Source organism: Thalassophryne amazonica, chromosome 7 (genome assembly GCF_902500255.1).
Source record: "Thalassophryne amazonica chromosome 7, fThaAma1.1, whole genome shotgun sequence".
Lineage (NCBI taxonomy): Eukaryota > Metazoa > Chordata > Actinopteri > Batrachoidiformes > Batrachoididae > Thalassophryne > Thalassophryne amazonica.
In genome coordinates, this window is record NC_047109.1 from 23,206,363 (window position 1) to 23,229,958 (window position 23,596).

The following is a 23,596-nucleotide window of genomic DNA, read 5'->3' on the forward strand; positions in this document are numbered from 1 at the left end:
GCCAATGAGATATCCAGATATTTTTACATACATATCAATGACTGCAACCCCGGCGTCAATCGCGAGGCTCAACACAGACCACATGAATATACAAATTTATTTTTCACACAATTATGAAAAAAAAATATGTATTATGATTTGCTCTATTTTTTATCCTTTCTGTTATAACTTTTGATTCAAGACTACTTTTCACTTTATGTATTTCTGCATTGTTTAACCCTCTAGAGTCCAGGGTATAATTGGTCGTTTTTGAATACTTTGAGTTTTACCTTTATAATTTACCTTTAAAAAGTATTTACCTGGCCTTGTTTGGTGTCATTGTTTCAGCACAGCCTCACCTGTGTGACTTTACCCTTTATCATTCATTCTGACCTACTGTATTGACACAGTGAACCTAAAATCACACAAAAACATAAAATCCAAGTAGAAAAAAGTTAAATAAAATATAAATTGTAAATTAACAAAATATGTGTACAAATGTAGCAAAAACACAAAGTTAAATACAACTATTTACATAAATGCAGGTAATGTTTCAGGCGGGGTTTTTTTTTTTTTTTTTTATTTTAAGATTTAGAATGTAAATATAAATTGAACATTTCAAAAACATATAGTGCAGGAAATGCTTATGCTAAATTATTTACATAACAATCAGATATCAAAATAAGATGCAAAACAAATTATTTGTGCCACTCAAAAAACAATTCCTGTCCAACACAAGACAGAGGGTCACATCGCAGGCCTGACACTTGTTGTCACTCATCTTGTTGTCCACCTGAAGGCACTGTTGGCACCTCAGTCTGCTTTTTTGGCTTTTTGGCGAGGATCTGTGCCTGTCACAATTGGCCTGACAGGCAACATTCCTACAGGGCAACACTTATTAACCCAAACATTGATAAGGCCCAATCAGGATAGGGCAAATTTTAAACTTAATATTTAATGGATGATTTATGGTCCCAGATGAAGCAGTTTGATTGATGGTGAACAATATTGACATTATTTCTGTATGTATCTATAGCTATCTACAACAGTAATATTTCCTATTCTAAAGTATCGTTAAATCCCCCATCCAAATATACTCTACAAATATATATGGACCTGATTGACAACCTGAAATATGTGATGTGATGGAAATGTGATGGAAAATACTCCAATTTAGTTTTGCATAAAATATCCACAGTATATGTATAGAACACACAGTACCATACCATATCATATCAAACCATACCATACCATAGCATCTTTATTTATATAGCACTTTACTACAACCAAAGCTGACCCAAAGTGCTGAACACTAAAACATACAGTTAAAACATTAAGACATCTGTTGTACAAGCTAGGTTATAAATATAAAGAGTGGCAGATAGGAATCAAAAGAATAATATAAATGTAGCATGAAATTGACAAATATGATTATTTGAAACAGTGTGATTCTCACTGGACAAGCAGCTCGGCAGGGGTAAGAATAAATAAAGATCTATTCAAATCTTTCTTATCCACTAAATATTCCAGCAAAGTGGTTTCAAGTTTTAGTAGCATGAAGAATGAATCAAACTGTAGAGTCCCAACTGGTGTTGAACTACATGGCAAGTGACCCCACAATAAGTGAAGATCAAAGTGCCTGGAACAGACCCTTCTCTACCCTGCAAAAATCAGTTTACTTCTTATTACAACCCCAATTCCAATTAAGTTGGGACATTGTGTACAATGGAAATAAAAACAAAATACAATGATTTGCAAATCCTCTTCAACCTATATTTAATTGAATACACCACAAAGACAAGATATTTAATGTTCAAACTGATAAACTTTATTGTTTTTGAGCAAATATTTGCTCATTTTGAAATGGATGCCTGCAACATGTTTCAAAAAAGATGGGACAGTGGTATGTTTACCACTGTGTTACATTACCTTTCCTTCTAACAACACTCAATAAGCTTTTGGGAACTGAGGACACTAATTGTTGAAGCTTTGTAGGTGGAATTCTTTCCCATTCTTGCTTGATGTATGACTTCCATTGTTCAACAGTCTGGGGTCTCTGTTGTTGTACATATTTTGCGCTTCATAATGCGCCACACATTTTCAATGGGTGACAGGTCTGGACTGCAGGCAGGCCAGTCTAGTACCTGCACTTTTTTGCTACAAAGCCACGCTGTTGTAACACGTGAAGAATGTAACACGTGAAGAATGTGGCGTTGTCTTGCTGAAATAAGAAGGGACATCCCTGAAAAAGAAGTTGCTTGGATGGCAGCATGTGTTGCTCCAAAACCTGGATGTAACTTTCAGCATTGATGGTGCCATCACAGATGTGTAAGTTGCCCATGCTATGGGCACTAACACACCCCCATACCATGACAGATGCTGGCTTTTGAACTTTGTGCTGGTAACAATCAGGATGGTCTTTTACCTCTTTTGTCCAGAGGACACAATGTCCATAATTTCCAAAATAAAAATTGAAATGTGGACTCATCAGACCACAGCACACTTTTCCACTTTGCTTCTGTCCATTTCAAATGAGCTTGGCCCAGAGAAGGCGGCGGCGTTTCATGATGTTGTTGATGTATGGCTTTTACTTTGCATGGTAGAGTTTTAACTTGCACTTGTAGACGCAGTGACCAACTGTGTTAACTGACAATCGTTTTCTGAAGTGTTCCTGAGCCCATGCGGTAAGATGTTTACACAATGATGTCGGTTTTTAATGCAGTGCCACCTGAGGGATCGAAGGTCACGGGGATTCAATGTTGGTTTTCGGCCTTGCTGCTTACGTGTAGAAAGTTCTCCAGATTCTTTGAATCTTCTGATTATATTATGGACTGTAGATGATGGAATTCCTAAATTCCTTGCAATCGAACATTGAGAAAGACTGTTCTTAAACTGTTGGACTATTTTTTTCATGCCATTGTTCACAAAGTGGTGATCCTCACCCCATCTTTGCTTGTGAATGTCTGAGCCTTTTGGGGATGCTCCTTTTATACCCAGTCATGACACTCACCTGTTTCCAAGATGTTCTTTGAGCATTCATCAGCTTTCCCAGTCTTTTGTTGCCCTGTCCCAACTTTTTTTGAAATGTGTTGCAGGCATTCATTTCAAAATGAGCAAATATTATAAAATTAATTAATAAAATTAGTAAAATTAAATATATAAAGTTTATGAGTTTGAACATTAAGTAGCTTGTCTTTGTGGTGTATTTAATTGAATATAGGTTGAAGAGGATTTACAAATCATAGTATTCTTTTTTATTTACATTTTACACAATGTCCAAACTTCATTGGAATTAGGGTTGTATGCTGACAGTATGATCATAAGAAAACAATACATTTATGTTAGTTTTTCAACACCCAGTATGATAGCAATAGTTGAATGAACATTTTACTTATAATTAAAGTTTTATCTATTTGTAATCATATAACTATATTCTGCTTGTGCTAATGTAATCATAAAATATTATTAATTTGGTGTACAGTGGTCCCTCATTTATCATGGGAGTTACGTTCTAAAAATAACCCACAATAGGCGAAATCCGTGAAGTAGTCAGCGTTATTTTACAATTATTATAGATGTTTTAAGGCTGTAAAACCCCTTGTGTAAAAACTCTCAAAGTTCACACCTTAGTAGAAAAATAAATCCAGTATTATAGAATGAAACCAAACATTTGTTTGAGAAATAAAAATAGAACATTTTCCTATAAATAATTATGATGGCTTTTAGAACTAATGAATTTAATTTTAACGATCAACCTACGAGGTTGGACACATAAGAAATTATTAATAGTGACTCACTAGTATTTCACAGTTCCTCTGACTACGCCTCTGTGTCACGTCTTTTTCCACTAAGTGACACCTCGGTGCATGTGTCTTTTTCCAAGTGAAGAACACAGTTATGAGTAGTTGTTGGTGCTCTTTTTTCTTCTGTGCAAGAAGATTAGAAACAGGCACATGCAGAACACAATGCGTGAGCTCTTTCTTCGTTCACTGACTCTGGTGTTACCATTGCGGGACAGATGCGGGACCCGCAAAGAATCCAAGTCATTAAAAAGATACAAACCTCTCTCAGTGGCCACAGAGCTCTGTGGCTGCGGTTACCGAGACCATGCAGCACTGCAGATTTTTCCACAAGAAATCTATCCTTGTGGGCTGCTGGAACGCTCTGCATCAAAACGAGTCTGCGGTGCTTACTGAGTCCGCAGACTCGGTAAGCACATCGGAAGCAGTGAGCGCAATCGCGGTGATGCCAACCAGTGCCACGACTGGCCCGCCTGATAAGGACGCAGAACACAATGCGCTGTTAAAAAAATAAAAAGAAGAAGAAGCATGCAAAATTGCACTAAAAAAAATCAGAGAAACTGCGAGGCCGCGAAAGGTGAACTGCGTTATAGCGAGGGACCACTGTATTGCACAACATGTTTTACTGTAATCTGAAGTTTGACCTAATTTAGGTGACATTTGACCTCAAGTGAAACCCTGAAGGTCAAGGTGAATCGCTTATCCCAGGTAATGGCTTATAAGCAAAGCCTATCACAATGTGCATGCCAGATTTGGAGGCAAAAATTTTAAAAATTGCGACCAGGAAGTTGTTTAGTTGAATTTAGTGTTTGACCTTCCTGTGACCTTGACATTTGACCTTGAGCTTGGTCCTTTTGTGTGCTGAAAGGTAGGGATACATCGATGCTGATACCAGGATCAGGTATCGGCCTGATCCTGTATGCATGTACTTGTACTTGTAATCATAAAACTGCTCCGATACTAGACACCTGAAACCCCTTTACAGCAGCATGATGTGAACCTCTCAATACATTGTTTTTGTATTATGTGTTGATCGCAGCAGCCCGTGGGCAGGTGGAGGTTGCGGTTCGATGGAACTGCCCACCTCACCAACGAACCGTTTCCTGCTAAAAGCTTTTCACCTATTTTCTGCAGCGCAGATCAGAGTTGGTGACAAAGCATGGTGACAGCAGCACACCGGCACTGAGCTTTTTACCAAGACATTTTTACATTTATTTTCCTTAAAACTCTGTGCCGCTCTATGTGTGCCCTCGCTAACAACAGCTGATCTGCACACATTAACAACGCTTGTTTTTTTTCCACCCAAATACGCCTAAAGTCTCTTTCTGAGGAGTACATGACGTACAAAAATGCTGACAACTAAAAAAAAAAAAATCCCTACCTCTCAATCAATCTGGTCGTGCTTTTTTCCATAAATACGAGGTCTGTGATAAAAAAAAAAAGCGCTCCTTTTTATTTTTTTCAAAAAATAAATGGATTTGATTCATATGTTTTTACGTCAGACAAGCTTGAACCCTCGTGCGCATGCATGAGTTTTGTCATGCCTGTTGGTGACGTCATTTGCCTGTGGGCAGGCTTTGAGTGAGGTGTGGACTTCCCCCTCCCGTCGGAATCTCTTTGTCTGAGAAGCTGCAGGGAGACGGCACGCGTTGCTTTATCAAATTTTTTCAGGACCAGTGAGGGATATCCGTGTGGACACTATTCGAGAAATTCAGCTGGTTTTCGGTGTAAAATTTAACGGCTGATGAGAGATTGTGGAGTTTCTTTCACTTTAAGCACAGCACACAAAGCGGATCGGCGTGGTGCGGTCGGAGGTGGCATCTGTCTGGCTGTTTCGAGCTGAAAACATCCTAATTTAAAGCTCTGTTCACCCAGGACGTCGTCAGAGAGCAGAGAAGCTTCAGAAGAAGCCGGCATCAGGAGTTTACCCGGACATTCCACTGTTAAAGGAGATTTTGTAATTAAAGAACGTGCGGACGAATTTGCCGAGTCGGATCCGTGACGATGTGGCAAATCCGTCTGCGCCGTGACATGAAAAACACCTCCGTGTTGAAAACCATTTGTAAAATTCAGGCGGCTTTTGATGGCTTTCAACAAGTGAGTATCTGAGAAATTGTTTAACAGCTTGGGCATGTTCCAACTTGCCCGTTAAGGTTTCCAACGGAGGTGTTTTTCCTGTGGCGACCCCCCGCGGTCGGGTGCGGCCCGACATGCGAATCTGCCCGCACGTTCTTTCATTACAAAATCTCCTTTAACAGTGGAATGTCTGGATAAACTCCTGATCCCGAATTCTTCTGAAAGTTCTCTGTTATCTCATGATGTCTTGGGTCCACAGAGCCTGAAATTAGGAAGTTTTCAGCTTGAAACAGCGAGATGACGCCGCCTCGGAGTGCAGATTGCCGTCAAGGTCCATGGGCCGTCCTTACGGCGACTGTAAAACTCCAAAATCTCTCATCAGCCATTAAAATTTTCACCGAAAACCAGCTGAATTTATCGAATGGTGTCCACTCAGTTGTGCCTTACAGGTTTTGAAAAAATTTTTATCAAACAAAGCAGCAGTCTCTGAGCCATTCCTAACAATGAAAAGAAGATGAGAGGGTGGGCCACTCCTCACTCAAAGACTGCCCACAGGCGAATGACGTAACCGACAGGCGTGAAAAAACTCTTGCATGCCCACGAGGTTTCAAGCATGTCTGATGTAATCACACGTGATTCAAATCCATATGGTTTTTGAAAAAAATAATAAGGTCCGTTACTTTTCTCACAGACCTCGTACACATTGTCAAATCTTCCTGCCATCCAGGGGTGAATAAAGGCAGAAAGAGGGGTGAGTAGCTTCCCCCTCCACACCCCGAGATTAAAGGTCCACTTTTGAAGACAATTTTTCATACTACTACTACTACTGCTACTACTAATACTATAATAATAATTTTAACAATTAAAACATTGAGAAAGAATTTCAATGTTAGAAAAATATTAGAAAGAGTTTAATTGTTGCATTTATAAACAGTGTAGATTATAAACTGTAAGTTTTACTGTTACAATGCTGTCAACATTTATATATGAGGTCAAGAAAGACGTCTTTATTTAATTTTTTATAAAACAAGTATTTATATTCATTGAAGTCAAAAAAGGGGGACTATAAAGTGAACAAAACTGGTTATCAGTTTTCATGTTGAATGGGGTGGTGGGTGTTGTCGGCAGCTGCTGAAAGTAACTAAAAAACTAACGAGTAATCTAATTTAGTTACTTCTATGATTGAATAATCAGTTAAGTAAGTAATCAGTAAAGTAAGTTACTTTTTCAAAGTAAATGAGGTTTTTTTTTGTTTTTTTTTGCCAGCTTGCACTCGGCCGAGATGGACGCACTTTTCTCTTATCCCTCCCTCCTTATCTTTCCTGCTTCTGTGGCATGTTGTCTGAGAGGCTGCAGCTTTGCTCTTCTGGAAAACGACAAAAATGGATCTGTTAAAGTTGTCTCTGAACGCAATTGACAATATTTTTTCTACAAGACATTCGGGGGCGGAGGACCCAACCTGTCCTGCCGGGACGCATGTGATGGGTTACGTGATGGACTCGTGGCAGGTCATGTGCCTTTACATGCTTTCTGTGGAGGACATCGAAGATGTGTATATATTCGGCTTGGTGGTGACCGGCTTTCTGCTGTGTGGAGCGGGCATGGCGCTGGTTTACCGGAAAATCAAGAAAGTGGAAGCAGCTTTGATTGGGCCTTCCAGGCTGCCCTACATGATTGATTCGATTGGGAAGGCAGTGGCTGCGCAGTCGGCGGGTGTTAACCGCATGCTGGAAAACATCTCGGGTAGGATTGCGGCTCTGGAAACCTGCTTTGACCGTCTGTGAAGACCACATTCTACATTCAGATGCATTGAGAGCCACTCTGTTCTCAGAACTGTGGAATCTTTCAGGCGTCTGCTAATCTGGTTATTTATTTGGCCTCCCCAACACAGCTGCACTTCAAGGTCGCTGTGATAAAAAACCTCCTCAAGAATCCCCCTCCCCTCAGCTTCTCCAGCTCTGACGTTGACTGTGGACAGTGGACTGCTCAGGGCTGAGCCCCTCCCCCTCCAGGATTGTCGGACAAGGCCGTTGACGGCGCCAAATAGGCTGCCTCCGGAGTGTTCTGATAAACTGGACCTTCAAATCTCGGTTGTCATCCTGCGTCCTTGTTTTGTCTGTGTGATTATTGTTTTTCTGTGCTGATGGGGATTTTTTTCCTCATTGCTGCTGTGTAACGCAGCAGCTATGAGGTTTTTTTTTCTCCTTTTCCCTCGTGTTTTGCTTTTCAATATATGTTTATGTACCAGGCCGGCCTATGTGTGTTGTGTGTTATGTGTGTGTGGTTGTTAAGGGTCGGTCTTGGTTTGCTCAGCCCTGCTGTTGACCAAGGCAGGGATGTACATCTGGAGCTGGTCCCCAGGTGCCTAATGGCGACTTCTGCTCCTACTGGCAATTAGGATGGGTTAAATGCAGTAGACACATTTCATTGTGCAGGGAACATGTTCTTGTGTGCATATGACAATAAAATTCCTTTGAATCCTTGAACACTGGTGCTCACAGACATAGGTGAAGTTAGTAATAGACAATTTTGGTTCTGTTCCAGGTGTGGTATATTTTGTATTGCTGAAGTCCACAGGTTACATTTCAGTGAGATGTCTGGCAGTGTCTTGTTTGTTAAGAAACTCATGTTAAAGCACATGTTTGTAAATAAAATCAAAGCTAATGATATTGGTAGCAGTTACAATCAAAAAGTAAGGAACAACTGATGAATAAAACATGTTTTATTATGTCATCATAAAACTGTATTGATATCATTCAGTATTCATATCGGTATTCGGTATCGACAAGTACCCAAATGTAAGTACTCGTACTTGTACTCAGTCTGGGAAAAAGTGGTATCGGTGCATCCCTACTGAAAGGTATCTCCATAGGACTGCTATATGTGAACTTACAAGAGTCTGCAATGATGATGTCCACACTTTGTCACACCCGTAAAAAGATCTAAATTGTGTACATTTTTTCACGATGATGTCATCAAATGATACCATAACGTAAAACCTTTGGTATATTCTGGATCCTCTCATCAAACCCTTTAATTTAGTGTATTACATGACATGTTTTACTGTAATATGAAGTTTGGCCTAATTTCTGTGACATTTAACCTTAAGCGAAACACTGAAGGTCAAGGTCAATCACTTGTCCCAGGTAATGGATTATGGGCAAGGCCTATGACTATGTTCATGCCAAATTTAGAGGCAACATTTCAAAAATTGTGACCAGGAAAGTTGTTTAGTTGAATTTAGTGTTTGACCTTCCTGTGACCTTGATCCTCGTGTACTGAAAGGTACCTTACTTGGGTTGCTATATGTGAAGTTGCAAGAGTCTGAGATGTAAACTGTGTGCTGCACAGCGAGTTAAAAGTGAAAAATGCAATGATTACAAACAAAGAAAACAACAACAACAAAAAAAACAAATATACATACTGACAAACATATCTTCCCAAAACTACATTTTGACAAGATATTGGGTGGAGGAGAGATATCTACTAAGGGGGGGGGGTATTGTATCCTATCCTGTTACAAGCGGTCTTGCAGCTGGCTGTGTGTCAAGTTCAATGTAATTCATAAAGAACAATGGATGTCTCATTTTGGGGGGAAAAAACGTGTTGGTCGGTTGTAGTTTGTTGTCTGTATTACAACGTTTGGAAAGAGGTATCTTTTGATTTAAAGCAGCAATTCATTTTGAAGTTATTGATTTTGGAGAATCATATCTTTCCAACTTTACTGAATAGCCCAAATCTCTGTACAATAGCTTGTGACAGTGAACAGTGAGAAAATGTTGGAAATGACTTAATGTGCACATGAAATGTATATTTTGAGAGCTCAGTTTAGGCCTATAATGTGCACACATTTTATTAATTCCCGAGCTCAATTAAAGGAAAACCTGCACACAAATTATCACGGCCAGAACAAAAAAAATATATCACTTTAAGTGACCTCTCCTGGTTTCCATATTTTTTCCTCTTCAAGATGTATTTTTTTTTGAACAGGTGCAACTTAAACTTTGAAAAACTATGGTATGGGCTCCATGAAATCAGATAACTTTGTATGATGACATATTTATAGTCCACTTTTCAATTCTGATGCAAAACCATTTGTAGATAGCAATCTGAATGAATGAATGAATAGAGCCTTTACTGTCATTGTACATATACTTTCAAAGAAATTTGCCCTCTGCATTTAACCCATCCTAGTTACAGTTAGACACAATCCAACCACTAGGACCAGTGGGCAGCCACAGTCCGGCGCCTGGGGGACTGTGGCTGTGACTGGGGCTGCTGTGGCTGATTGTGGAATCTTGGAGTCATGTGGGAGGTATGCACCTTCTGACAGTCTTCAATGTTACTTTGCCTTACTCCAACACTGATCAGCCCTCCTCCAGGTCCATTATTCTGCAGATCCACCTAAACCTATTAACAGTGTCATGATTGGGCTTGTGGGGTTGTTCATGGTGTTTTATGGTATTATTTTTCTGTTGTTTTGTTCTAGCTTGGGTTTAGTGTTAGGAATTTTTTTCTTGTCTGGTGTCTGGTGTTGGGTGTTTCCCTCCTGTCCTCCCTCCTGCTTGCCACACCCCATTCCAGATCTTTCCATCACACCTGCATTTCCTCCTAATCACACCCTCTTTATTATTTGCACCTTTTCCCTCACATGGTTGCGAGATTGTTGTGCCTTGTGCCTCTTTCGAGCATTTTCCTCTGAGTGTCTAGTAGGGATGGGTATCGATAAGATTTCGATACCATTATCGATTACGCTTATCGATCCGATTCCTTATCAGTTCCCTTATCGATACCTCTTTTTCTTATCGTGCACCTGCTCTGTGGAACGGTCTTTCTGCGACCGTGAGGCAGTGAGAGTCTGTGAACATTTTTAAGTCAAGACTTAAAACCTATTTTTATTCTCTTTCTTATGAATACTTTTTATTTTTATCTGTTTTATTCTTTTACTTCTATTTTTAATTATGTATTTGATTTTTTTTAATTTTTATTTATTTATTTATTTATTTATTTTTATGTTGAACTGTTCTATGTGAGGCGCCTTGAGATGGCTTTTGTTGTGATTTGGTGCTTTATAAGCTGATTAAATTGAAATTGAACTGAAACGGAACAACATTTTATTGAGACATAAAGTAATGTGAAATTGGTTACTGGATCCTTAAACTCTGGCCATAATAAACTCTACATGGTGGATTCTTGAGCTCTGGACATAAATAGGAATAAACAAAATCTGTAGTTTTTGTCAAAAGCATTACTTTTCAGACATTACTGGCATGAATGTCATTCCATACATCTGAGCTGAGCTCTTGCAGCTGGCTGTGCTGCACGTCAGGATGTAATTTATAAAGAATACAGCACGTCTCATTTTGGGAGGAAAAAACATTTTAGTCAAATATAGTTTCTTGTCTGTATTACAGCGTTTGTAAGAGGTGTCATTTTATTTGAAGTGGCGATTCATTTTGAAGTTATTAATTCCAAGAGCAGCGTTTGGAGCTGTGCCAACAGAACGGAGGACAATTCTTGTTTCTTGACTGCAACAAGACATGAGTCCCAGTTAGTGACTTTAATCCACACAAAAGTGACTAACGATATTTTAATGGCATTGAGAGGGGTTAAGAAGCAGACTTGCTGCTTCGGAAGAGCAGCGAATCAAAGAACCAACAAGCCAGTGGATCAAAGCATTGCTTCACTGGTTCACGCTTCAAAGTCGCACTGCAGAAACGGTTGATTACAGAGCCGCTGCAGGGTCTATAATCAACATAGAGGAATGATCATTTTCCCGACAAACACCCTCAAAAACAACTGCTGCTCTGAAGGACCGATAAGGGAATCGTTAAGCACAAAGTCTATTGATATCGGTGGATCGAATAATTTCTTAATGATACTCGGAAAGAACCGGTTCTCAATACCTAACCCTCGTGTCTAGTCTTGTTAGCTTTCCCCTGTTTCTGACCTGCCTGGTTGTTTTTTTTTGGGGGGGGGCTGTTCTCTGTCTAATGCTTCAGATACTTTTGCTTGTAACGGCCAACCTTTTTGTGCAGCGAACCCTGTTTGAACTGTAGCTAAACCATTTCAATCTTATGTCTGAATCCTGCAATTGTGTCCTATCACTTTGCACTACTGAGTCTGACAAACAGGGATAAAAGTTCTCTGTTGCTACAATGGATTTCCCTCAATTGGGCTGCCAAATGGCAGCGTTTGCACAGACGCCGTCCTGACGCAGAATCACGGTTGGACGTGAGATACAAAATTTACTGCTTTCAAAATGTTCAAAAATCGATTTGTAAAATAACATCTTGTTTTGTTTTTTATCTTGACAGTGAGTCATGGCCTGTATGTAGGAGGAGGGGAAGGGTGGCAGTGTGTTTGACTATAGCTGTTTTTCAGGACACAGCGAGCAAAGAGCAGAATTTTACAAATGTATTTTTAAACATTTCTTTCAGTTTACTCTGAGTGTCTCTGTGAGTGTCCTCACTGTGGTCAGACATGACCTGTGATGCATTAACAAGAAACAATAACATTTTTTTTTTGTTTATTTCCAAAATACACCTAAAACTTATTTATGCAGATGGCATGAATACCATCTGTAAATGCAATGATAAAACTTTGTTACCTTTCTATCAAATTGTGCTCTTCACATAAATACACACGTTCTTGATTGTTCCTGCTCAGAGACTGAAAACAGGGGTGAATCCAAATGGAAAGAGGGCGGTGTGGGGGAGCACATGCTAACCCTAACCCAAAATGATTCTTCAACCTATCAGGTAGAATATAATGACAAAAATATAAACACAACACTTTTGGTTTTGCTCCCATTTTGTATGAGATGAACTCAAAGATCTAAAACTTTTTCCACATACACAATATCACCATTTCCCTCAAATATTGTTCACAAACCAGTCGAAATCTGTGATAGTGAGCACTTCTCCTTTGCTGAGATAATCCATCCCACCTCACAGGTGTGCCATACCAAGATGCTGATTAGACACCATGATTAGTGCACAGGTGTGCCTTAGACTGCCCACAATAAAAGGCCACTCTGAAAGGTGCAGTTTTATCACACAGCACAACGCCACAGATGTCGCAAGATTTGAGGGAGTGTGCAATAGGCATGCTGACAGCAGGAATGTCAACCAGAGCTGTTGCTCGTGTATTGAATGTTCATGTCTCTACCATAAGCCATCTCCAAAGGCGTTTCAGAGAATTTGGCAGTACATCCAACCAGCCTCACAACTGCAGACCACGTGTAACCACACCAGCCCAGGACCTCCACAGCCCAGGTGTCAGAATTCATTGCAAGGAGAAGATCATTTACCACTTCAGTGATAGCTGTCTCTGTGGAATGATATGTTCTAAATGCAGACTGCAGCAGCTCAAAGAGATTATTCTCAGTAAGGTGGTCCACGACTGCTGTGAAACCGCTTTTTCCAGAATTTTAGGGCAAAATGATAGCCTATAGTTTTTTTCAACACACTTAGATCAAGATCTCTTAAGTAATGGTATAATCACTGCAGATTTGACATACGAGGGCTGTCCATAAAGTATAGGTCCTTTTTATTTTTTTCAAAAACTATATGGATTTCATTCATATGTTTTTACGTCAGACATGCATGAATCCTCGTGCGCATGCGTGAGTTTTTCCACACCTGTTGGTGACGTCATTCGCCTGTGAGCACTCCTTGTGGGAGGAGTCGTCCAGCCCCTCGTCGGAATTCCTTTGTCTGAGAAGTTGCTGAGAGACTGGCGCTTTGTTTGATCCAAATTTTTTCTAAACCTGTGAGACACATCGAAGTGGACACGGTTCGAAAAATTAAGCTGGTTTTCAGTGAAAATTTTATCGGCTGATGAGAGATTTTGAGGTGATACTGTCGCTTTAAGGACTTCCCACGGAGCGAGACGTCACGCAGCGCTCTCAGGCGCCATCATCAGCCTGTTTCAAGCTGAAAACCTCCACATTTCAGGCTCTATTGATCCAGGACGTCATGAGAGAACAGAGAAGTTTCAGAAGAAGTCGGTTTCAGCATTTTATCCGGATATTCCACTGTTAAAGGAGATTTTTTTAATGAAAGACGTGCGGACTGGTCCGCGCATCGGGACGCAGCCGACGCGGTGCGGCGGCACAGGAAAAACACCTCCGTGTTGATAACCATTTGTAAAATCCAGGCGGCTTTTGATGGCTTTCAGTGGAGTGAGTATATGAGAAATTGTTTAACAGCTGGACATGTTCCAACTTGTCCTTAAGGCTTCCAACAGAAGTGTTTTTCCTGTGGCGGAGCGTCGCGGCGGCTGCGAGCCGACGCTGCAATCCGCCTGCACGTCTTTCATTAAAAAAAAGCTCCTTTAACAGTGGAATATCCGGATAAAATGCTGAAACCGACTTCTTCTGAAACTTCTCTGTTCTCTCACGACATCCTGGATCAATAGAGCCTGAAATGTGGAGGTTTTCAGCTTGAAACAGGCTGATGATGGCGCCTGAGAGCGCTGCGCGACGTCTCGCACCGTGGGAAGTCCTTAAAGCGACAGTATCACCTCAAAATCTCTCATCAGCCGTTAAAATTTTCACTGAAAACCAGCTTAATTTTTCGAACCATGTCCACTTCGATGTGTCTCACAGGTTTAGAAAAAGTTTTGATCAAACAAAGCGCCAGTCTCTCAGCAACTTCTCAGACAAAGGAATTCCGACGAGGGGCTGGACGACTCCTCCCACAAGGAGTGCTCACAGGCGAATGACGTCACCGACAGGCGTGGAAAAACTCACGCATGTGCACGAGGGTTCAAGCATGTCTGACATAAAAACATATGAATGAAATCCATATAGTTTTTGAAAAAAATAAAAAGGACCTATACTTTTTGGACAGACCTCGTATGTAGGAACAGATCCTGAAATTAATGACATATTGATAATTTCCAGCATAGTCGGCCCAAGAGTGGGGCCACAGGTCTTTAAAAAGTGTTGTTGGTATTGGGTTGAATAAGCAAGTTGTGCTTTTAGCAGGCATTACAAGTTTTATCAGCATGCCTAGTGAGATATGATCATATTCTGGAAATCTGGGTAAATCTGGAAATCATTAATGGCACCCACCTCACAGGGTGCCATGGTTGGATTCAGGCATGCTGGGATATATTTAACCCAGTGTCATGTATTTTCTTCTTGACGTTATGTAAAAAATCTTGGGCTGTAAGGGGAGAGCAACTTACAGGAGGTTGTCCATGAATAAGAGTTGCACGTGTCAAACAAGAACTTGTGCTTGTTTTTGTTGATCAAATCAGAGTAATAGGGCCACTTTGTAGCCAATAATGTTTATAGTCTAAAACTGGGAAGAGACCAGACAGACAGGAGACGGATAAAAGAAGAAGAGGAGTGTCTCTCCCTTATTTAGTAGGAGTAGGGGAAAAACTACAGAGGATCTTCAGACAGCACACAATCCCAGTTTACTTTAAACCTTTTAACACCTTGAGACAGAAATTAGTTCACCCTAAGGACAGGATCCCTAGTTACAAACAGAGCAATGTAGTGTATTCTATCAGATGTCAGGAAAACTGTAATGCACACTACATAGGTGAGACTAAGCAACCATTACACAAAAGGCTATACCAGCACCGCAGAGAGGGCGTCATTGGACCTCAGTTGCTCATTTGAAATGGACAGACACACAGTGGAAAAGTGTGCTGTGGTCTGATGAGTCCACATTTCAAATTGTTTTTGGAAATCATGGACGTCATGTCCTCCAGACAAAAGAGGAAAAAGACCATCCAGATTGTTACCAGCGCTAAGTTCAAAAGCCAGCATCTGTGATGGTATGGGGGTGTGTTAGTGCCCATGCCATGGGCAACTTACACATCTGTGATGGCACCATCAATGCTGAAAGGTACATCCAGGTTTTGGAGCAACACATGCTGCCATCCAAGCAATTTGTTTTTCAGGGACGTCCCTGCTTATTTCAGTAAATGGACCTCAGTCTGCAGTTCATCTCCACCTTAAAGACACTAACCACACGTTTGAGGACAAGGAATTTAAAATCTTAGCCAGAGAGAAGAAATGGTTTGAGAGAGGGGTGAAGTAGGCATTCTTTGTAAAATAGTTGAAACCCAGCCTTAACCAGGGAGGGGATCTGAGACACGCTTTGTCCCCTGTTTACAATGGGGTACTCAGGTCAAAGCAGTTTCAGTCTTTTGTTCATGGTAATGAGTCATTCACATCATCAGGAGAGGTGTCAGTCCCATCGTTAGGAGGGACAGCTGCCCTGTCATTAGGAGGGTGCTAACAAGAGCACAATAGGTGCTAATTAAAGCAATTGTTTAGTCACCAGCCAACAGCAGTCTTTCTCTCGGTAGGAGGGGTCTGGTTAGATTTAAAACTCCAGCTTTTGTGGCTTCTGTTTGTTCTTCTCTACAAGAGTCAAGAGAGAAGTCAGACTACCAGAGCAAGAATTTTAGCTGAGGAAGTTTCTGCGATTCGAAGCGAAATGTCCTCGCGTCAAGCAACCCAGTCCAGTCAAAAATTCAAGCTTCTCTACTAATGTGGGATATGAAGTAATAATCTTTTTTAAGGTAAATGTCTAAGGTTGAACATTACTGGGTCTGTTTTGGGTTTCTAGCTTTAAAATCAGGTCAGTTAGGATGAGTGAAGCCAAATAGATTAAAACATTTACAGGTCTTGGGGTTCATAATCTTATCAAACAAACATGTAGGTTGTGATGTCAATTTGGGATAAAGGCAAAGAAAAGTTGAAAATGTGCAAAATAAAATATAAATACAACACACATTAAGCAGTACAACTAACCTGAGGGAGATCTTGGTGAGAAAGCAGTCATCAAAAAAAAAACTCCAGAATGCATCCCTGGACATCAAAACATAAAATATTCAGGTGACCAAGAGCAGCCTCCAGTCCTCCTGCAGACAATAGTCCACTTTAACTAAATAGAAACAACCCCTCCCCATTTCAGATCCTGGCTGCAGGCCTGAAAATTTAATTGGTATTGAATTATGTAAAAGATATCCCCTTAAAATGTATTTATCCTGAAGTATTTAAATAATGTGTAGGTTAATCCTCTGGAGTCTTGTGTGTTATTGGACGTTTTTGACTACTTTTGGTTTTACCTTCATAATTTACCTTAAAAAAACTGTTTATTTTGCTTTGTTTGGTGTCATTCTTTTCAGCACAACCTCACGTGTGACATTACAGTTTCTCTTTCATTCTGACATATTGCATTAAAACAGTGACACTAAATTCACCCCAAAACCCAAAATTTAAATCAGAAAAAAGTTACTTTTTTTTACTGTGAAAACCAGAAATATGTTTAACAAAACATTTTTTATGACTTAGAATGCAATTTCAATTTCAAAAAATATATGTTAAAATGTACCATAAACAAAGTTATATACAATTTACATTAAAATTCAGGAAATGCTTCAGGTGTTTTTTGTGGCTATTTACATGCAATAAAATGCCACACAAATTACATTTGTTCCACTCAGAAAACACAATTCCTGTCCAGGATTCAGTGCTGGGGCAGAGCTCTGCAGTGCCTGAGTCCTGGATAAGCTGGACAGAGAAGTGTGCGATCCCATCCACTGTGCAGAACTGTGCGCACAGTTCGGTGAGTCAACCTGCTCTCGTGATTGTCCAGACCAGATCAATAAAGTCCACTTCATCATCAGACTGATTATGCTCTGGTTCAGGCTATGATGACGCTTCGATCGTATTCATGTAGTTAAAAAAAAGAAGAGAAAAACTTGAAATATTGGTCCAAGATACCTCATTAATTTGATGCACAAAATAAATAAATAAATAAAATAACTACACCACACACGCTAAAACACTCCACGACACACACACTAAAAACACACTCAAAGCACGGCAAATATCACACAACTTTCAAAACTGATTGCTGTCTGCTTTTCGCTCTGCACGAAACCAAAATTTTCAGTGAAATTACATGGATTGGGGATCATTGTTTATTAGGTAATATATTTTACACCAGTGATAAAGAAAAAATTGTGTATTTTTTATTTTTATTTTTTTACTGGTTTGCTGTCACAGACAGAGAGAGATGGAAGAAAAGTCCCACTCACAAAACACACACACACAAGCACAGCCACGTGGGGTCTGTATGTTGTCATCAGACCCACGTAGATTTGGTGGTTTTGACTGGTTCATTCCTGAGTTTTCCACCAATGGTAATATCCCTCTCTCCTGCTGCAGTTGGGGAAGTCCTGTTTCATCCCACCCCTCTCTCTCCTGCAGTAGAATGAGGAAATTAATAATTTTTGTTGTGAGTGTCTGCAAAACATTCAGCAAATATGAGCATATCATCCAGGGGGAAAAAATGTGTAAATTATTAATCATAATTTGGTATACTTGGCCTATTAACAAAATGTAAAAAGTGGTGTACAGGTTGAATTCCACACATTCAACACACATTCAAACAAAGACTTGTGTGCTACATCCACTTAATTAGGTCATGTGACTTTTTACGCGATGGCACGTCAGTTGACTCCAAAGGGTTAAAGTCTTTCCAGAATATGATGGTTGCATTAGAACAGAGCAGCAATGGTTAATAAGTAAAATCTAATGTTGTTCAGCAGGAGAACAATTAGCTGTTTTTTTTTTTTTTGCTGTCTCCACCTTGTTTTACCTTAAACTCTGGGAAGCAATTGCAAAAGGCTTTCTCTAAAACGGTGGATGCTGAATGTCTTATGATTTGCCCATAATATATATATATATATATATATATATATATATATATATATATACAGTAAGGAAAATCTAAAAAAAAAAAATCTGGAAGTCACAATGTATGATTTTTTAATCATTTATATTTCTACTTGTATGTTTAATGCTTAATATTTAATTTATATTTGTATGTTACTGCTGCAAATAAATATTTGAACACCTGTGAAAATCAATGTTAATATTTGGTACAGTAGCCTTTGTTTGCAATTACAACGTATAACGTTTCCTGTAGTTTTTCACCAGGTTTTCATACACTGCAGCAGGGATTTTGGTCCACTCCTCCATACAGATCTTCTCCAAACCTTTCAGGTTGGGAGTTTCAGCTCTCTCCAAAGATTTTCTATTGAGTTCAGGTCTGGAGACTGGTCAGGCCAATCCAGGACCTTAAAATGCTTCTTACGGAGCCCCTCCTTAGTTGCCCTGGCTGTGTGTTTGGGGTCATTGTCATGCTGGAAGACCCAGCCATGACCCATCTTCAATGCTCTTACTGAGGGAAGGAGGTTGTTTGCCAAAATCTTGCAATACATGACCCCATCCATCCTTCCTTCAATATGGTGCAGTGTCCCCTTTACAGAAGAGCACCCCCAGAGTATGATGTTTCCACCCCCATGCTTCACGGTTGGGATGGTTTTCTTGGGGTTGTTCCCATCCTCTAAACATGGTAAGTGGAGTTGATTCCAAAAAGCTCTATTCTGGTCTCATCTGACAACATGACCTTCTCCCATGCCTCCTCTGGATCATCCAGATGGTCACTGGTGAACTTCAAATGGGCCTGGACATGTGCTGGCTTGAGCAGTGGGACCTTGCTGCCCTGCAGGATTTTAAACCATGACAGCATCATGTGTTCAGGTCATTGACCAGGTCCTCCTGTGTAGTTCTGAGCTTTCTCAGAATCATCCTTACCCCACAAAGTGAGATCTTGCATGGAATCCCAGACCGAAGGAGACTGACAGTCTACTTGTGTTTCTTCCACTTTCTAATAAATAATCATAACAGTTGTTGTCTTCTACCAAGCTGCTTGCCTGTTGTCCTGTAGTCCATCCCAGGCTTGTGCAGGTCTACAGTTTTGTTCCTGCTATCCTTAGACAGCTCTTTGGTCTTGGCTATGGTGGACAGATTGGAGTGTGATTGACTGAGTGTGTGAACAGGTGTCTTTTATACAAGCAACAAGTTCAAACAGGTGCAATTAATACAGGTAAAGAGTGCAGAATAAGAGGGCTTCTTAAAGAAAAAATAACAGGTCTGTGTGTGCCAGAATTCTTGTTGGTTGGTAGGGGATCAAATACTTATTTACAGCAGTAACATACAAGGGTAGGCTGAAAAGTTCTAAGGCTCACTATGATGCAGTTAATGCATTAACTGTATCATAGTGAGCCTTAGAACTTTTCAGTTAATGCATTAACTGTATCATAGTGAGCCTTAGAACTTTTCAGCCTACCCTCGTACAAATAAATAATTAAAAAATCATACATTGTGGTTTCCGGATTTATTTATTTATTTATTTATTTTTTAGATTACACTATGTAACACAGTTTTTGTTCCTGGCTTCTAAGTGTTATATTTCAACTGCTTATGTCTAACGTCTATGGAAAAATGACTACATTCAGCACAAACTTTGATTTTATTTTTTTTTTACATTCTAGAAAGTTCTAAAAGTTTCTTGAAATTTCTAGATAATTCTGGATGCTTCTAGAAAATTCTGGACATTTCTAGCAGTTAAAGAATATTCTAGAAGACTACTCAGTAGTAGTGAAGGCGAATCGAGAATATTCTTGAAAATAGACAAATTTAAAATATCATTGTCCTGATCACAGAAGCAAAGTTTCTGTGGAATAACAGCTATTTTGTATTTATTTAAGGCATAACTGGTTAGAAAAACACACTGTGTACCCAGGAACAAAACAAAAATAAAAATTGGTTACATAGTGTTATGTCTCTCACAGTGGACATGCACCTAAGATGAAAATTTCAGACCCCTCCATGATTTCTAAGTGGGAGAACTTGCAAAATGGCAGGGTGTTCAAATATTTATTTTCCTCACTGTATATTCCAAAGATTTTTATTTATTTATTTTTAATTTTTTTGCTTTTATCCCTGTATGAATCTTAAAAGAAATGTGAAAGCTCTGATTATTGATTCAAAGTAAAATGTACTCTTGGCAATCTCCTCATTAATGAATGCACCTCGAATCTCAAAGTGTTTGTGCAGTCTGCAAATTGATGCTGCGTTACATGGTGCATTTTTGTTGGGGGGACCAAACACATGAAAATCAACACTGCTGGAATGCAGCAGTTTTATGTAACAGTTATGTGTAATTCTTGATATACACTGCTCAAAACAATTAGGAGACCACAGTGTTCCTCTAATTATTTTGAGCAGGAAGGTCTTAAAAAACATTGCTCCCCATCAGAGAGAATGAGGACACAAAAGCATGCCGTTGTCATGATTATGAAGGGAAAAGTGTTTGTGCTTACAGGGATTTGGCAGAATTACATATTGTAATGGAAATATGTGATTCTGTGTTAACTCAGAGGTAAAACTGTGAAAGTCTTGTCAAAGCTATCATGTAAGAAAAACAATGGTAGTGCCTTACATTGTAAGAGGAGATGACACACACATTCCTTGCTAAATCCTCGAAGAAGCATCAAAACAATCATATTTTAAGGTGTCAGAATTTAGAATGAGAACCCATTTCTTCCCTGTATATTTATTGAACAGTTTAGTGTTCAAAAAGCAGGTCAGTGTGCTGTGTCTCTGAGTGTGTGCACGCTTACTGGTCCAGTAAACACAGGGATGAATGGTTCAGAAGATAGTGGCGAAAAGAAAGGAACACAGGCATTTATCCGCCTTTGATCCCCACCACAGGAGCTTTACACACATAATCCCAAATTACACTCGGGGAGAACCACCCAGACCCTACAAGCCATGACCAGATTACACCAACCCAAACCCACAGGGACTAATGGAGCGTGACCAGATTACAGCATCCACCATCCAGCTGGGGTGAGGATATGGACTCCCATGGGGTGGAGACCTTTGGGGAAGCATGGCAGTTGCCTTTGTTTATGAACAGAGTTGGGTTGACGCTCACTGATATCCCTCTGTGCAAGCTTAAAACACGCTAACACCCTTCCAAAATTAATGACAAGGTGCATTCAGAGACTGCAAACTGTATCTCCACCTGCTTGATGAATGTCCCTGTAGCCACCACAAGTTTGACTGTTGTTTCCCTAAAATATTTAGGATGTCAGTGCATCAGTGTTTTAAGAAAGTGAAAGAATCACTTTCAATCCATGAAGACCTTGGCTGTGTATAGCGCATCAGCTTTTACTTTCCACACTTTCTCAACTTTTAAACCTGAGGCCTCATTTCTAAACCATTATGTAGGATTCATACTAAAAATATATGTATGAACAAAAGGAAGAAATGGCATAAAAATGGAACATAAAACCATCCATATGCACACCTGCAACGAAAATTGTCTTGTTAAATCATAACCTACTTTGAATTGTGCACAGATGGTGCCACTCTCATTGGATCAACATCTCTGCTATTTTGGCATTGTGGGATAGCTCGCACCCACAGATTGAGCTCACTGGACTACTTTTGCCACCCTGCTCAGTGTGCCGCTCTCGTTTTCTGCGACAACACACAGAATGTATCTCTTTCAGTGCAGCTTCTTCTGACTTTAACACAAAGTTAACACCCAAGTCTTTCATTGCCAACTCTAAATGGTAATCAAAACATTCCAATCTTTTTTTGAACTCTTCTGCATCAAACTCCATTGTGTCAATGTTTACATTGTGCTTGAGCAATAACAGGTGAAGTTGCTCATACACTTTAAGTTTCTTAAATATTTATTACGGCCACACTTAAAACTTTAGTTATCTTTATAATTTTATTACTGGTAAATTTTAGGATTGATTTAGATGAGATATACTCATTATCTCACAGGAATATGTCACAATTATCTGGGAACTACTTTTTGCACAGAAATTCATCAAGCACGTCACCGCGGGGACATCCTAACACAGAATACCCAGAAACTGGACAGTTGTTCGGCCATAACGAGAGTGTCCACTTTTAGCTTGCCATAAGCTAAGCTAGTGGCGTTCGTGAGAGTGTGGGTTCAGCCTAATATCCCCCCACCCCACACACATGCCCACATATAGCCACAAATGGTCAGTGCAAAACAGTTCATGATTATTCAAACATACACAAGGCATGGTGAAACAGAAATCAAGGTGCTTGTGTGTGGTCACAGCAGTGCAATTACAATTTTTAAGTCAATAAATGCAGTAGACATTGACAATGAGCCCACAAGTACTTTTGAACCCAACCATTTGTAATGAAGATTCACTTAAATGCTGCATGTTTCTTCCACCATCATTTATGGATATAACTTTTACAACATTGAAGAAGCTTTAGGGCCCCTTCACACATAGTGTGAATATGTACAACTCAGGGCGACACCCATTGGAGCAGCTCTTATGAGCGAACCACAAATGTCGCGCCAATGGGCAGGCATGCACAATGCCGATGCAATGGTTCATGCACACGGGAACACAGTGCCACAAGCTGTACGATGTGGTTACATAATAAAAAATTTTAAAATACACATGCTGTGATGGTTTTGTGCACACCGGAAGACAGCAGCTTTTCACAGCAGCTGCCACATCGCGCAGCTGCTATTAAAATAAAAAAATCAAAATGACATGCCACCCATGGAAATCAAACCCACACCAAAAGCTCTGGCTGCCAGTCAGAAACTTTACCACTGATCTGGAATCGCTGTCCAGTAAAAGCTGCAGGAAACTGCCTCATATCAGGAAGGACATGGACATATTAAAATGCACACCATATAAAAATATCAAGTGGGCAATAAAAATATGATCTGTCTGTTCCTCTGTAGATGACCCATGGTCACAGACAAACAGTCATGAAATGACATGAATGATGAAACAGTTCGCTCTTCTCATGTCCACATCTACTGGTTCAGTGCGTCCAG

At 39.9% G+C, this 23,596-nt stretch overlaps 1 long non-coding RNA gene across 1 annotated transcript; it reads left to right on the top strand.

Annotated features, from left to right (window-relative positions):
• The first annotated feature begins 1,412 nt into the window (after nt 1-1,412).
• Nucleotides 1,413-14,834, top strand: LOC117513234. Its single transcript, XR_004561499.1, has 3 exons — nt 1,413-1,424; nt 4,926-4,928; nt 14,724-14,834. It is a non-coding gene; the product is annotated as an uncharacterized LOC117513234 (long non-coding RNA).
• The last annotated feature ends 8,762 nt before the right edge of the window (nt 14,835-23,596 follow it).